This window comes from Rhinoderma darwinii, chromosome 2 (genome assembly GCF_050947455.1).
Source record: "Rhinoderma darwinii isolate aRhiDar2 chromosome 2, aRhiDar2.hap1, whole genome shotgun sequence".
Classification (NCBI taxonomy): Eukaryota; Metazoa; Chordata; class Amphibia; order Anura; family Rhinodermatidae; genus Rhinoderma; species Rhinoderma darwinii.
Window position 1 is genome coordinate 88,971,231 of NC_134688.1, and position 16,738 is coordinate 88,987,968.

The 16,738-nt window shown below is 42.8% G+C and overlaps 1 protein-coding gene across 2 annotated transcripts in view; it reads right to left on the reverse strand.

The window, feature by feature from the left end:
* The window catches only part of LOC142740698 (protein D7-like), a 68,616-nt gene that overhangs the window by 12,692 nt on the left and 39,186 nt on the right, over nucleotides 1-16,738 (reverse strand). The window contains exon 1 of one of the 2 annotated variants that reach the window (XM_075850113.1): nucleotides 3,956-4,025. The exons of the other annotated variant lie outside the window; for it this stretch is intronic. The gene's annotated coding sequence lies outside the window, so the exon portion shown is untranslated. Of the gene's footprint in view, nucleotides 1-3,955; nucleotides 4,026-16,738 lie in introns of those variants that run through there. 2 annotated transcript variants of the gene reach the window in all.

Below are 16,738 nucleotides of genomic sequence, written 5' to 3' on the forward strand. Positions count from 1 at the left end.
TGGCTGTGTCTGCACTGCCAGAAGCTGGGCGTTGTGAAGAGAAGTGGATGATACTTCTCGTCAGAACGCCCAGCTAGTAAAAGTAGTAAAAACGCCCCGATGTACGCACATAATACACGCCCACTTGGACTTTTGCAAGCCTCATTTGCATAAATACAAAAATGGCCATAACTTGGCCAAAAATGCTCGTTTTTTAAAAATAAAACGTTACTGTAATCTACATTGCAGCGCCTATCTGCTGCAATAGCAGATAGGGGTTGCAAAATCTGGTGACAGAGCCTCTTTAACATTAGGGTAGATTTATAGAGGTGTCACAGATTACTTGCTTATGGTGCCGAGAGGCGGTTGTCTCATTCAAGACCCTCAACTGTTAACCAGAGTGTAGACCACCTACATATGTAGAGCTTATATCACTCTGGAAGACCTGGCACATCCATGCATTACACCAGCAGCCCATGTATTTCAATGGGAACTGTAACGCATGGGCAAGATGGAGAAAAGCTGCACATAAAGCATCAGCTGCAATAGCGGCCTGAACCTAGGTCTGCAATCACAGGCAACAGGTTTCATTTTTTTTTGGAGAAATTGAGCAAAGGAATACTGCTACAAAAAAACCGTAAATGCTGCATGTGAATCCTGCCTAAGGCCTTATTCACACGAGCGTATTTCACACCTGTGTGCTGTCCGTATTTCCACGGACACCACACAGACCTATGAAAATCAATGGGGCCATTCAGACATGCGTTGTTTCACACAGCTTGTGTCCGTTGCGTGAAACTCACTGCATGTCCTATTTTGGCGAGTTTTTGAAGGCAATGGGTGTGTGAAAACAACAGACGTCATCCATGTGCTGTTTGTAGCTCATGCAACAGTCGCTAAAGTGATATGGGGGGGGGACGGACGGACAAGAACACCTTCAGTTCTTTTTGCCGACATAAAAAACGCATGACCTACGCGCGAAAAAACCGCAGACACGCACCATACACTGAAATGCAACGCAAGAAAAACGCTTCATTTTTTACGTGTGCAAATCCGTGTGAATCCGGACTGATGGATTTTCACATTAGGCAGTAAGAGTGTCAGAAAGCGGTGAACTTTCATACGTGCAATGGTTTGGAAATGCTGCGTTTTAGAGCATTTGCTGTAGAAATTCAGTTACAAAAACCACATCGATATTCCGCATTAACGTATAGTGCAAGTCAAGTGAATGGGGTTTTAACAAACTGTGTGAAAAATTTGCTTCCGGATATGCTGTGGATTTTGGAAACGACATGCCCCATCTGTTGCAGATTTCACTCACAATGGGTACATTTTGCTGGTCTAAGCGTTGTTGTTACTAACACCACAATCTGCATGTAATACATTCAAGTTGGTTTTGTGGCACACTTTTTATGCGGTGTGGGAATCAAGCCTAAAACTGCAGCATACGATTCCCATCGCAGTTTTAACAATTGCAACGTTACATGCAGTACTGAAGGCAGTTTTCTAGGCGCTGGTCTAGGAAAATTTTTCCAAAGGCCAATATCACAAATGATGCATCTGTTTTTCTGTGTTTGGCTCAATAAACCAAACCAAAAACTGCCACAGAAGTGCATGCGTGATCCTGGCCTGAGTGTTTGTGGCTTTTAAAAAAACAAAAACACAATGGCCGCACAACAAACAAGTCGACAGTAGCAGACAAAACATGGAGTAAAAAAACTGGGGCAAATTTATGAAAGCAACTTTTCTAGAACTGTATTGAAAATAATGGTGTTAAAGCGGCTCTGTCACCAGATTATATGTGCCCTATCTCCTACATAATCTGATCGGCGCTGTAATGTAGATAACAGTGGTTTTTATTTTGAAAAACGATCATTTTTTAGCAAGTTATGAGCAATTTTAGATTTATGCTAATTCGTTTCTTAATAGACAACTGGGCGTGTTTTTACTTTTTACCAATTGGGCGTTGTACGGGGGAGTGTATGAGACTGACCAATCAGTGACTAATCAGCCTCATACACTCCTCATTGTTTCAGCCCAGCATGATCCTCAGCACAGTGTGATTGTGCAGTGAAAGAAGCTGGGATGGAACAATGAGTAAAAACACGCCCAGTTGGTCATTGAGAAACGAATTAGCATAAATCTAAAATTGCTCAAAAATGATCGTTTTTCAAAATAAAAACCACTGCTGTTACCTACATTACAGCGCCGATCAGATTATGTAGAAGATGGGGCATTTATAATGTGGTGACAGAACCTCTTTAAGGCGGGCCACCATATTTATCTCGCTGTACATTGCAAAGGGTCAGTAAAAGGGTGTAGCCCAACAACTGTCATATTCACACAAGTAGTGTGCATTGTGCGGATGAATACAGCCCATGCTGCATAGACATTACACCCTGTATTAGTGCTGGATGATATGCCAGCATTAACCTCTTAATGACCAGGCCAATTTTTCCTCCCTACCTTCCAAAAGCCACAACTTTATTTTCATCGATGTAGCAGTATGAGGGCTTGTTTTCTTGGGACGCATTGTAGTTTTTATGGCACCATATAATGTACTGGGAAACTGTAAAAATAATTCTGTGGGGTTTTTTGGGTTTCGTTTTTACAGCGTTCATAGTGCGATAAAAATTAGATGTTAACTTTCTTCTACAGGTTGAAATAATTACACCAATACCAAATTTATACTGATTTTAGGTGATTTAACACTTTTACAAAAAAAATAAAAAAAATTGCTTTGTGTCGCCACATTCTGAAAGTCTGAATGTTATTTTTCCGCCAATTGAGCGGTATGAGGGCTTATTTTTTGCGGGGCAAGCTGTAGGTACCATTTCGGGCTACAAGTGACTTTTTGATTGCTTTTTTTTTTAACAGGATTTACCATGAAGGTTCAATAACGTTATTTTGTAATAGTTCAAACTTATGGATGCAGCAATGCCAGTTTTTTTTTTTTCTTTCTAACTGCGCTTGGGGAAAAATGTTTTTTGGTTAACTTTAAAACAAAAAAACATACGCACACTTGAACCAGCGATCATTGGATCACTTGCATGATATATTGAAATCCTAATGTATTGCAGTATAGCTTTATACGGACAGTACAAAGATGGCAGACCTGGCGGGCCGATGGGCTGTCGGAGGGGGGGGGGGGGGGGTCACCCACTCTAATGCCTTAGATGCCACGGTTGCGATTGTCCATGGCATCTAAAGCGTTAAACGGTTTGAATCAACATTACATTCTGCCCGTTGCAGCAAGGCGTCGGCTGTATCACACGCATGCTCCATACTTACCTTTGAAAGGCAGATTTTTTTTTCTTTAATAAAAAGGTGTATCGATGTGTTATGTAACTTTGTAAATACTCTATTAGAAATCATTTTTACTCTACACAGAGCAGCTGTATCAGCACTTCACTGAATCCATCAGTCCCTAGATCATAACTTAGATGTGATAGTTTACGGGTGGATCCTGCGTGTCACAGACGCTGTATCTAAAAAAAAACTAAAAAAAAACTAAAAAAAAGCATTTAAAGTTACACAAAACACACTGATACACATTAAACAACAAGTTTTTGCCTTTCAAAATGTATACATAGCCTTCAATGCTTATCACATACATGTATAATAAATATGGCCCACTGTATTACCCAAATTTGTTTCACTGTATAGGGTTTTTAAAAAGTAAAAAAAAAATAAATACACGCACAAGAACAAATGCAACATTCAAAGTCTACATAAACTATTAAGGAATGTTTACATTTATTTATTTTTTTTAAAGACAAAGGGGGTGGGAAGACTAAGCTACTCTGCCCAACAGTGGGGGGCAGGGAAAGTCAATTAGTCTTTCCTAGAGAAATCTTTTCAATAACCACCTATCAATTGTCAAACCAGGGAAGAAGATTATTCTTACAACCACGTAAATAGCTAAATAGAAATATTCAGTACACGATCATTCCTTACGCTTCCACCACATGCTTACCTGAACGTCAGGACACTGAGCACACACAGGAAACTAAAAAACAAAGAAAAAAAAAAGTAGCCGGCTACTGGCCCCAGCTATAAACTGCTGCATTCCAGCTCATTGGCTCTACTACAATTACCGTAGTATTCAGAGTAAAAGCTCCAGCTCTAGGCCTCAGTGGTGTGTCTTGCACCGTAATACTTGATCTACTACGTGTAGTTTGACTCAGAGCAAAAATATATCTGGCTACATACAGATGTAGCCATCTTTATCTTGACTTTTAACGCATTACATACACAGTGTCAAGAAACGTCAACTTTACTTTTTGTAATGGCTTTTGTTGTGTGATATCACGCTGCAACAAATTATTAGAGACAAGATGGAGATGGCTACATCCGTGTAAACTATTAGACTGGGTTCACATTGTGCTTTTTTGTTGTGTTTTTAGCATGTGTTTTTTTGTTTTGGTTGATGAACTCCCTTTGAGAGACATGGATCTTATCTACTAAAACAAAAATATGAATCCTAAAAATGCACAGTGCGAACCCAGCCTTGTTTAGTTATTTATTTATTTATTTACTTACTCTTGTTTGACCCTTTAGTGAACAGCCTATTTTGGGCCTTAAAGGAACAGTGTCATCACAAATAATTTTTTGATATGTTAAAGATGTTAGTGCTTTAATAAAAACGTTTATATTCATTTGTGTGTTTGTGTTTTACTGTTTCTTATTTTTACACTTTTTCTTCCCTATGGGGGCTGCCATTTTTTGTTCCATTTCTGTGTGTGTCGATTAACGACACACACAGACATGGAGTACGGCAGCCACAGTCCCATAGGGACTGTGAACGGCTCCCGTCCCATTCACGTCCGTGTACGGCGTCTGTGTGGGAACTGCGCATGCGCCGCTCCCACACAGTCCTATTCGAAATTGGCGCCGTCCGGCGCCATTTTCCTGTGGACCGGAAGTCGCGGCCGGACAGTAATATTACTACTTCCGGTCGCGGCTTCCGGACTTGTGCACATGGAACAGCGGCAGCAAAGGGAGCGGACGGGCCGGAGGGAGCCGCGGCGGCAGGAGCAGGTAAGAGATTTCAATGTATGTTAGTGTTTGTGTGTGTTTACTACTGTATGTAAACCTACTACACTGTGGGTTACCTCAAAAAATGGCGACACACAGTGTAGGAGGTTAAACCTTTCAAACCCCTCGTTTATCCCGGCACTAGCCAGGATAAAGGAGGGGGGGATGCTGAGAGCTCACTAGAGCGAGAGCTTTTAACCCAATGTTGCAATGCTGCAATTTTGGGAACTAGCTCCATCTAGTGACCAAAAATGGGTAGTATTATAAATTAGAAAAAATTTATAATATTTCCTGACTCGCGAAAAAAATAAAAAAAATTTGAACAATGTTTAATCACCCACACACTAAATGTTTAAATTTTAAAAAAAAAACATGTTTTTCCGGCAACACCATGCCTTTAATAAATGAGCCTTTTTTTTTTTAAGTTTTTTGATCGTCACATTTCAAACGCCATAACTTTTATATTTTCTAGCAAATATAGCCGTGTGAAGACTTGTTTTTTGTGGGACAAGTTGTAGTTTTTAATGGTACCATTTTGGGGCTCATATAATTTATTGATCAACTTTTAACAACATTTTTTTATTAATAAATTAATTCTGCGGGTCGTTGCAATTATGGCGATCCAAAATTAATAGTTTTTTACTACTTTTGTACAATAAAAAAAAAATTTGTGCACGCCATATTCTAAAAGCCATTACTTTTTTATTTTTTTTGCCAATGTAGCTTTATGGGGGCTTTATTTTTTGTAGTTTTTATTGGTACCTTTTGGGGAACATATGACTTTTTGATCGCTTTTTAGCACATTTTTTGTGAGGCAGGATGAACCTCAATTTCTCTCTTTCACACGATGCTTTGACTATTGTGCTGGTACTCACCGGAGGAGCGCGCCAAACATTGGCCTTTCCTGAACCCTCCCCAGGAAACAGCTTCTCTCTTGCTACATAGTTACAAAGTTAGTACATTTGTAAAAAGAAAAAATGTCCATCATGTTCAACCAAGGGATAAGAGAAAGGGAAGGGGTATGGGTAAATTTTAGAACCTAGGTTTAACCCTATTGATCCAGAGGAAGGTAAAAATAAAATAAAACAATAAAGAACTATAAGGCATGAACAAAAATTACCCTCCTGATCGCAAATGGCTATTACACTGGATCAACATTTAAACAAGGACATAGGACCTACGGTTCCTGCTGTGACCAGCTCCTGAGGTAGTCTATTCCACAGATTCACAGTTTGGTAAGGAAGGCTTGTCTTCTCTGGAGATCAGGGGTGGACATATCGCCAGTGCATCCGGTTAGGCCTGGGTCTTGGGAGGGGAGCCCCACTCAATTTCCCAAATTGCTGGCCACACAGTGCACATCAATAACATATGTGAAGGAAGGGGGCCCGATCTGTGAATCACCAAAAGTGCATAGGGATGGAGGGGCCCCCTATGTCTGCCGTGCTGATCTACTACTTTAAAAACTAACGAGAAGGGGGGGGGAGCCTGGCACGGCGCGCTCTGCCTGCTGGTCTTGGTCACCTAGTGACCAGCGCAACTGTCACATGCTGAACTGCTAGCAACATCATTACTCCCCAGACCGGTTATAAATCCGGGAAAGCGGATCTGAAATTAGGCCTCATACTGGATGCCATTGAGTGACACCGATAGTTTTCACTGACCCATTCACTTTAGCGGCTGAATCGGGTCCGTTAAAACTAACCCGATTCTCTGTCGTGTGCATACGGCATTAGGGTTGTTCTTGCTCCGACCTCTCAGCTTGCTTGTGCTTTTACTCAAGCTGTGTTTCGCTGCTGAGGAGCGTTCTGAAGGGGACTGGTACTAAAAAGTTAGAGGCCTGTGCTGCCTGTCTGTGAAAAATGTGTGAGGAGTGCAGCTCAGTGAACAACTGAAGTTTTCACTTAGGCTATGTTCACACAGTAAAAGCACCCAGCATATCCGCCCTGTGCACAGCAGGGAATTCCGGCTGAAAAACCGCACCAAATTTTGGTGCAGATTTTGACTGGAATGTCCACTGCGGAAAACTGCATGTGAAAAATAAAATAGCTTTATACTTACATATCAATGGCGACGCGTCCCTCCTCCGTCCTTCAGCCCCACCTCCTGGGAGGAAGTTTCATCCCATGTGACCACTGCAGCCTCTAGATAGATAAATAGATAGATAGACAGACAGACAGATAGACAGACAGACAGACAGACAGACAGACAGACAGACAGACAGACAGATAGATAGATAGATAGATAGATAGACAGACAGACAGACAGACAGACAGACAGATAGATAGATAGACCAAATACATGTAGGTTGGAAGAGTTAGGCTTCGTTCATTCAATGATGGAACCCTTGCACAACTGAGACAAATGGAAACCATTTGCACCAGATCTGTCACCATTGAAATCAATGGTGATGCAAACCTATGGTTTCCGTTTGTTTCAGTCAGGGTTCCGTTCTGACCGGAAGCTCTGAAGGAATGTCAGACCGGAACCCTGACGCAGATGTGAACGAAGCCTAATAGAGGAACAATTTGCTTTTAAATTGGCACATGGCTAAAACTCTCCTATTTTTGGTGCGGATTGCGCACTGAAAATTCACTGCAAGTTACAATATAACTCATGTGAATGGGGTTTAACTTTTTTTGAAGGATGGAATAGCATAGTAGACTAAGGGCCTCTTCACCCGACGGAAACCTCCGATGGAACCCCGGAACGGAAAGCGAACGGTGATGTGAACAGGCCCTAAGCTATTCCATCCTGTGAGATCCTGCAAAAAAATGTATACTGCTTGTGGTGTTATAGGTAATATCATCAAAGTAAGGTTATTAGGAGGTCAGTTCATAACCCTTCTGACACAGAAGATACATCTGATTTACAGAAGAAATGCAGATCTTTTGCCATCAAAGGATGTCCACTGTCTGACAAATGTTTAATTGACCCTTTCCTCAACAAGGTGCGAGATGTGCTGATTAAGAATTTGTCCCCAGGGCTTGTATCTAACCTTAGATAGCATTCTCACCTAGGGCTGGAGGTAATTGCCCACACATCCTGACCAAATATCTAAAGCTATGCAAATAGATGCCTGTAGTGTGTCTGCCATGTGGACAAGGTAAGCATAGGCCATTGTTGCATGTTTCAAAGAAAATATGATACATCAAGGCAAACCCCGTCATAATTTATATTTGTAATGACCCACATAGCTAGTTATGATCAGGGGAAATAGCCCTCACATATATGTCAAATTCACATCCATACACCCAGAGGAAGTACCTGAAATTGGCTATTGGCTAAAAACAGGGGCCTATTATAGTGGTGTTTGATATGCCCTGGTTGGTAAATGTCTGCACAGGTGAATGCAGGTAATATTATATTTCTAGGGGATTCCTGCAAGAACCCATGACCACTTTTATGTTTCTCTATATAAATACAACTGTGTAATGGGAGGAGTACGCTTCATTATCATATGAACAGCCTCCTCTCAGTGACATCACCAGCCAGTGAACTGGAGGGAAAAAATGGCAGGAGAAGTGAGGGTCAGGGTCAGTCTTTGGGGATCCATATCTCGGTTGGAGTGACTGCCCATATTTTCAGCTGTCCCCACAGCCAGGATATCACCGCTGTACATCAGTAAGGTTTTGTTCTGTTTCTTTTATCCCTTTTATTTTCATAAACTGTTTGATTGCATTGTAGCTGTATGTATATTTTTCATATTTTAACCTGCCACCTATTGTTTGTATTGCACTGCAGTATTGTGTATTAAATTTGAAATATTTATAAGTCTCTTCCTTGTAGTCTTACAGAACTTAATCTTCCGAAGGTCAGGAACGTTACCTGTATTTTATGTTCCATTTAGATAACCTGTGTTATAGGAACTGGTGTTAAGGGAACATAGAGACGTAGGCCCCTATTGCCTAGATAAGTATAGGTGGTGGTAGCATACTGTGGTATAAATTATTGGGGTGTTGGAAACCTATGTGAGTAATTTAGCATAATCCTGTCATCTAGAGTAGGTGGACGTGGATTTATGTGGTAAATTAATAAACTCAGTAGTGTAGTTCACCCCTGTGACGTGACCCGAGATCGGCGATCGTCACACTGCTCCTGACAACACTACATGGACAGTAATGTCAGGAGCTTCCCAATGCAGAAGTCCCCTGGCAGAGCATCGCAATCGCTCTGCACTTGGACTTTGGCCCTGGGGAAGCTCCTTACACTAGTAGAAGCTCTGCCCTGGGACTCCATTTATGGACAGTGACTTCAGGAGTTCCCCCAAGGCCGTTCCCCGGGCGACGTATCCCACTGTATGCCATACAATGGGATACGTTTTTACTGAATTGAACAAAATCCATGGCATTACCGGTCATATGCCTGACCCATGGTTTCGTTCACTGTAATTCACATCAGTACGAAAATCTGTCAACGCGTATAACGTACAAATGTGAGCGCCACACTTTCCGTTGCCCAAGCCTCGGTAATGGAGGGGGGCCCAGACTCCTTGGCTGTATGGGGCCCAGAAATTCCTGATGGTGGCCCTGCCTACAATTCAGTATGGGTGAATGGTATGAGAAAGTGGTCTCATCTGACACAGGCAGTGCAATATCATCCTGGGGGCTCCATGCAGCACATTCATGCTTGGAAATTGATGCAGCAGTGGCACAGTCATGGTACGGAAAATTAAGAAAACAAATGGGAAATTATAAAACAAAAAAACTTCTGGAGGCAAGTGCTTCTCACATTAATACTAACAATGTATAATCTTCCTGTTAGAGGTCACACAGAAGTAATAGGACAAGCGAACAGTGGTGCTTATTTGTCTTTTATTCAGTTGCTAGCAAAGTGTGACTCTACTCTACAGCAGTTATCGGAAATGCCAAAGGGGATCTGTCAAATATCTGAGCCACAGGATACAAGATGAGTTCTTTGCTTTATAAGAAAAAAAATAGAGCAAGAAATTGCTTCGTTCACATCTGCGTCAGGCTTCCGTTAATGGGTTCCGTCAGACCTTTCCTTCAGGGGAACCCATGAACGGAAACCACAGCTTTCCGTTTACATTACCATTGATTTCAATGGTAATGGTTCCGTTGCAAATGGTTCCGCTTGCCTCCGTTCCATAATGTTTCCATTTTTTTGACTCAATAGCGCAGTCGACTACGCTATTGATTCCGCCCAAAAAAATTAAACCTTACGATATGGAGACAAACGGCAACCATTTGCAATGGAAGCATTACCATTGAAAATAGCTATGGTTTCCGTTTGGTTTCCGTTCATGGGTTCCCGTGATGGAAAAGTCTGACCGAAGCCATCAACGGAACCCCCGACGCAGATGTGAACGAAGCCCAAATGAGATCAAAAGCTCTGCATTTTTTTTTAATAATCAGACACAACTTAAGTCATTTCTAAAACTGACCATCCGCTGTTTTGAAGAGAATACACGGCTCGTACAAGTGCTGCTTCCCTTCATTTTTACTCCCCACTGTGAATCGTCAACACATATGTAGCGGCGATTCACAGGTATTGCAGCCTTCTTCTCCCATTTAATAGAATAGGAGAAAAGGCTGCAATACCTGTGAATCACCACTACGTCTGTTTCGACGATTCACAGTGAGCAAGTAGAAATGAAGGGGCAGCAGCGCTCGTACGAGTGCTGCAGGCCCTTCAAAACAGCTGATTGGCGGGGGTCCCAGGAGTCTGTCCCCGACCCATCAGCTATTGATGGCCTATCCTGAGGATAGACCATCAATTTTTAGGGACTGGAATACCCCTTAAAGTTCAGTAGCGGCTATCAGGGAGCAAAGAACAGCGCCATACAATTGTGAGAAAAGTGGGGCATAGATGTTACAGTCGAAAAAAAGAAGAATGAAATGTGTAAAACGTCTGTATGATGAGTTGTGTGAAGATGAACGGTTCAGTGATGAGAAGAGGTACTTCCAGGTAAACGTCTATAATTACTGTTTAGACACAATCATAATGTAACTAAGACAAAGATTTCAAAGTCTTCATGCAATGGTAAAAAAATAAGGATGGAGAAAATCTTGTGATGCATTTCAAAAATGACTTTGCAGACCTCTGCAGTCTGGGTCTGCCCCTGCTGGAGATTGAGCCTTTTTGTATCCAGGCCGAGGGAGTGCCCCCTTGTACTTAGAGTGGGTTTATCATGGAACAGCTTTTCACCATATTTTTTGTACGAGTCTTTCTTATACTATTGTGTGCTTTTAATTTCACAGACGTCTTCTTCCCAGATTTGAGGACTGGCACAGCCTGGTCATGTGACAACAGGTCCTTCCACAGCGTCTGCTTACATATGTAGGTTACACGTGGAGACTTGCAAACAGCATTGTAAAATATCATATACACTAGTATAGAAAAATCTACTATTTTATTTTTTTTAACATATCCTGAGACTGCATTACTTCCTACTTTGTCCACTAGGGGGACCCTCAACACTAGATTCGCCTGTCTTACTTTTCAGGAAATTCCAGGCTGATTTTCATCATTTTTCATCTGTATTTGTTCAGTTTTTTTGCTAAAGAATTCACTATTTTTATGCGGTTATTATGTTGCTAAAATACAGACAATAAAAAATAAAATAAAAAAATTCACTCGTGTACTATGCAAAAATGGAAAATGCATTTTCAAATTAAACCCATTGACTTCTATGTGCTAAAAACAGAACCGATACGGATCCATTAGAACATGCTGGGTATTGAAAAGATGCCATGCACCTGAAACCGCGTATAAAAAAACTGAAATATGAATAAAAACATTTAAATTTATCAGCACTGTTCTTTACATGAATTTTTTTAAATTAATATGGATCAGAAATTCAGAAGTGTGAATGAGCGCCATGGTTGATTTTACACATAGAGTTTATTAGAAAAATACTGCATTTTTTTCTGGCATTTTTTAAAATGCAGTTTTTTTTTTAACCAAAAATACTAGCTGGAAATCAATAGTGAAATATAAAAAGCCAGACTGGTATATACTGGGATAATAAGGCTCATATACAGGGTTGATGGCTGGTATATACACCGGGATGAAGGGGTTTATTTACAGGGATAAAGGTGGTTATATACAGGAAAGATAGCTAAAATATACAGTGATGAAGGGGGTTATATATAGTGATGATGGGTGGTATATACAGGGATGATGGTGTTTATATGCAGGGATGATGGGGTTATATATAGAGATGATGGCTGGTATATGTAACGTCCGCGGTCGCAGACTGCAGACTCCTATCATCCTGCAGACGTCTTCCTCCCCGGAGATGCCAGCAAATGCGGCCGTCCTGTCCTGCAGTGACCACTAGGGTGCGCGCTCAAGCTCATTCCTGGCCTTAATGGGCCAGAGCACACCCATGTTTTAGATTGACTGTTTGCTCCCATGATCACCCTGGAATATAAGAAGGGCCCTGCCCCTTCCTTCATTGCCTGAGCGTTGTTGTGTTTACCCGTGTTAGTCTTTGCAAATAGTCCCTTAGTGTTTTCCAGTTCCCAGTGTTCCCGTTCCTGCTACCTGTATCCTGTATCCCGTGCTACCTTGATCCTGTGCCGTAGAGAGTTGGAGTCGTGTTGTGTTGTATACTATGTCTACTGTATTTCACTGCGCCTGGTGTCTACCTGCTGCCAAGGTCCCATCCGAGCCTGCCTTCGCTACTGTCTGTATTGCCACAGGTACCCTTATTCGAACTATTGACTTTGCCTTGTTATCCTGTTTGGCCAGCTGATATCCCGCTAAGTCGTTACGGCCCAGTGGGTCCACCCACCCACCGTGACAGTAAGCTCAGGCCATGGACCCCACTGGTCAACCCAAGACTATGACGATGTCACAAGTGATTTGAGCGGATATGCTAGACCTCCGGTTTCGATAGGACCAACTTCTCCAGGCGTTGAACATTATTGCACATCAGCTGGATATGCAAGCTGCAGTTCCCCCAGCACCTGCTCCTATTGCCTCTGCTGTACCTCCTACTATACCTCCTGGCAGTACGGATTCTCTGACTACACCACCTGGCAGTGCTGACCCCTGATTATCTCTGCCACTACCTCATCGCTATGACGGAGATGCGAGGACCTGCAGGGGATTTCTGAACCAGTGCCAGATCCACTTCAATCTGTATGCCAGAGCATTTTCTACGGACGGCGCAAGGGTAGCTTTCATTGTCTCTCACCTCACTGGCGGGGCCCTAGCATGAATGAACCCTATCTGGGAACGACAAGGACCAGAGACCTGTGACTTGCATGGGTTCCTACGGTCATTTCGCACGGTGTTTGAGGAGCCTGGACGAGTCTTGTCGGCAACTGCCTCCCTGCTGAACCTTCGCCAGGGAGACACTTCCCTGGACGAGTACGCCATTCACTTCCGCACCCTAGCGGGAGAGTTGTTATGGAACAATGAGGCCTTGGTGGCTACATTCTGGCAGGGACTGTCCCCTGAGATTAAGGACGAGCTTGCCGCCCGAGATCTGCCATCTACCCTGGATGACTTCATCCTTCTGGCCGCCTGGATGGACATAAGGATCCGAGAACTGTTCCAAGAGGTCAGTCGGGAGGGAGACTCCCTAGTCCTACTCCTACATTGCAGCAACCCCTACTGCCCTTATCAGCTGTTCCTCCAAAGGAGTCTATGAAGATGGACATCTCAAGCTGTCTACCCAGGAGAGACAACGCAGACGCACCTCAGGATTCTGTCTGTATTGCAGCCTCGGAGGCCATCTTGTGCCTCTGTGTCCCCAAAAGCCCCAGAGCCTAGGGTTATTAAGTATTAAGAGGGACATTGAAATTGACATAGACAAGGTGGTTGGCAGATTTGCCAAAAGGCACTTAACAGCTCTGTGTGTCATCACCATATGATGCGCGGCTGCTTGATTTTCGCGCAGCCGCCATCATTATGACACTCCGTTTGGATGTTTGTAAACAGAAAAGCAAGGGTTCTTTTCTGTTTTCATTCATCCTTTTCAGTGCTGTTGCGTGAATCACGCTTGTCCCACGGAAGTGCTTCCGTGTGACATGCGTGGTTTTCACGCACCCATTGACTTCAATGGGTGCGTGATGCGCGAACAACGCACAAATATAGGATATGTCATGAGTTTTTCGCAGCGGACACACGCTGCGCAAAACTCACGGACTGACTGCACTGCCCCATAAACTAACATAGGTCCGTACAACATGCGTGAAAATCACGCGCGTTGCACGGACGTAATACACGTTCGTGTAAACAAGCCCTAAGGCTATGTTCACACAGGATGCTGCGTAAAAGCACACAGCGTATCCGTCCAAATTGCGGTGCAGTTTTTTGGCCGGAATGTTGACTCTGGAAATCCTGCACTGAAAAAAATATATACTTACCATGGCGACGTGTCCCTCCGACGTTCCTGACGTTCTGCAGCCCCCGACGTTCCTGACGTTCTGCAGCCCTTCTATTACGTTTCATCCCATGTGACCGCTGCAGGCTGTGATTGGCTGCATCAGTCACATGGGATGAAATGTCAACCCAGGAGGCCGACCTGAACGGAGAAACAGAATACTGGGTAAGTATAAGATTTTTTTTTTCCAGATTTGCGTTTTTTGCGGCAGAATCGCTACTTTTCACATCTGCTATTTGTTGCAGATTTTACCTCCCCATTGAATGCAATACCCGCAAAGCAAATAAGCAGCGTTTACGCAAATACAATTGACATGCTGCGGATTAATAAACACACCAAAGGTAAATTTCTGAGCGTTTTTTTGCTTATCATTTACGCATCACAAATGACAAAATCTGCTGCGGAAAATCCATAGTATTTACACTACAAGGGAACTTACCCTAAGAAGTGACTTTTGCTTGTACTGTATATAGTTCACCACATTTTTGGAATTTTCTGTTTATCAGTTTGAAAAAATGGATCACATGATCATTTTTTAGTTTAAACCATTGTGGACATCGATTTGGTGAGTTCAGGCTTGTTCACATCAGCATTGGCTTTCCGTTCCGGGGAAACGCTGATGTGAACAGGCCCTAACATGTTTTTTAAATGTATTTTCTATTAGTATATTAAACAGTTTTTCTATCTGAATTATAATAGTTGCATGCTATAGGCCTAATTGTGAATGTACTTCTAGCCGCTCACCTGCTCTGCTTCTGGGGATTTGGCAGCCTCTGCTTTGTATATGATAAGGTTTATGTGATCTTTAGAGCCGATGTTCTCCTTGCTTATATTTGGCTAGTCTACTGCTGCCAAATATCAAGTTGGTTTGGATGTGTATCTGCTTCTTATAGACAGCTAACCTGGTATTATAGTCTACACTTATATAGATTAGGATGTGTCTCTGATATTGAGATGCTGCCGTTTCTTCTCTTCTCCTATTCATACTTAATGTAGTAGTCCCCTTCTTTTCTACTGTTATGCAGACAGCATTTAAACGAGGCTATACATGTGTAATGTGTTGTAGACAGCCTTTTATACTGACGTCAAACATTTATTCATCATGGATAATATACCAACATATACAGAACTCTTGCACATTCAGATTGATAACCACTATGATTAGGATGCGCCTCTGCAGTTGTAAACATGCGTTGGGGGGGCCCACTGGGTTGGGGCTCACTCAGATGTGTTTGGCTCCCCCCGTGCTAAATCCCTAGCTACGCCTTTGCCAGGAGTGCCGTCGGAGCGTCAGCGCTGGATCGGCCGGGGATAGGTAAGTAATGCTTGTTTTGCTAATTCATGTCATTTGCAGCCATTAGGAAAACATTTTAGTAACTCGGAACACCCCTTTAAAGTAAAATTAAAGCATCTTTCTCACCATAGCGGTTGTGGAGTATTCCTATGATCAATATAATTTAAATGTTACATTTATTAATAATTTCAACTCAGTTGGAAAGCACCAGTGATATTGTGCTGGTTTCTAGTTTGACAACGCTGATTGAAGTAGCAATTGGCAGTTGTATGATACTGACCTAGGAGCCAAGTGAACCCAGGAGCCATATTTGTTCTGACCCTGATGCCACATTTTACACAGATATTGTAATAAATGTACAATAGTATCTGCAGCTGTCGACAGCTAGGGAGGCACATGCAGGAAGCTCCAAGAGCCACATGTGGTAAAAAGAGAATTTTGTAAGAACATTTTAAAACTATGTTACCGATATCACTCAAGTGAATATGATCAGACAGCTCATATGGCCTTCTCAGGGGCGTAGCTAGGGGGGGGGCAGGCAGGGCATGTGCCCCGGGCGAAACTTAGAGGGGGGCGCCAGCGCCACCTCCTCCTGCACTATAATTGTACCTGTGTCTATAGGACACAGGTACAAATAGAAGCAATGAATAGCCGGGTACGTTCCGTTCCCGGCTATTCAGCTCTTTTGTACCAGAGAAGCGCTATCGCGCTTCCATCACTGAAAGGCGCTGACTGACAGGAAAAGTCATCCTGCCCAGCCAATCAGCGCCTTTCATAGACGCTTCGTTCAACCCCCAGGACACCTGCGCAGAAGAGAGCAGGTCTCCATTGGTGCCGGACGACGTGAGAGCAGGATTAAGGTGAGTTTGAACAGTTTTTTTTTTATTGTAATAAAAAAGTGTGTGGCTGTATCTACAGGGGGGGCTTTATCTACAGGGGGCTTTATCTACAGGGGGCATTATCTACAAGGGGGACTTTATCTACAGGGGGGCTTTATCTATGGGGGGGCTTTAACTATGGGGGGGCTTTATCTACAGGGGGGCTACATACTGGGGTGGGCTATCTATGGAGCA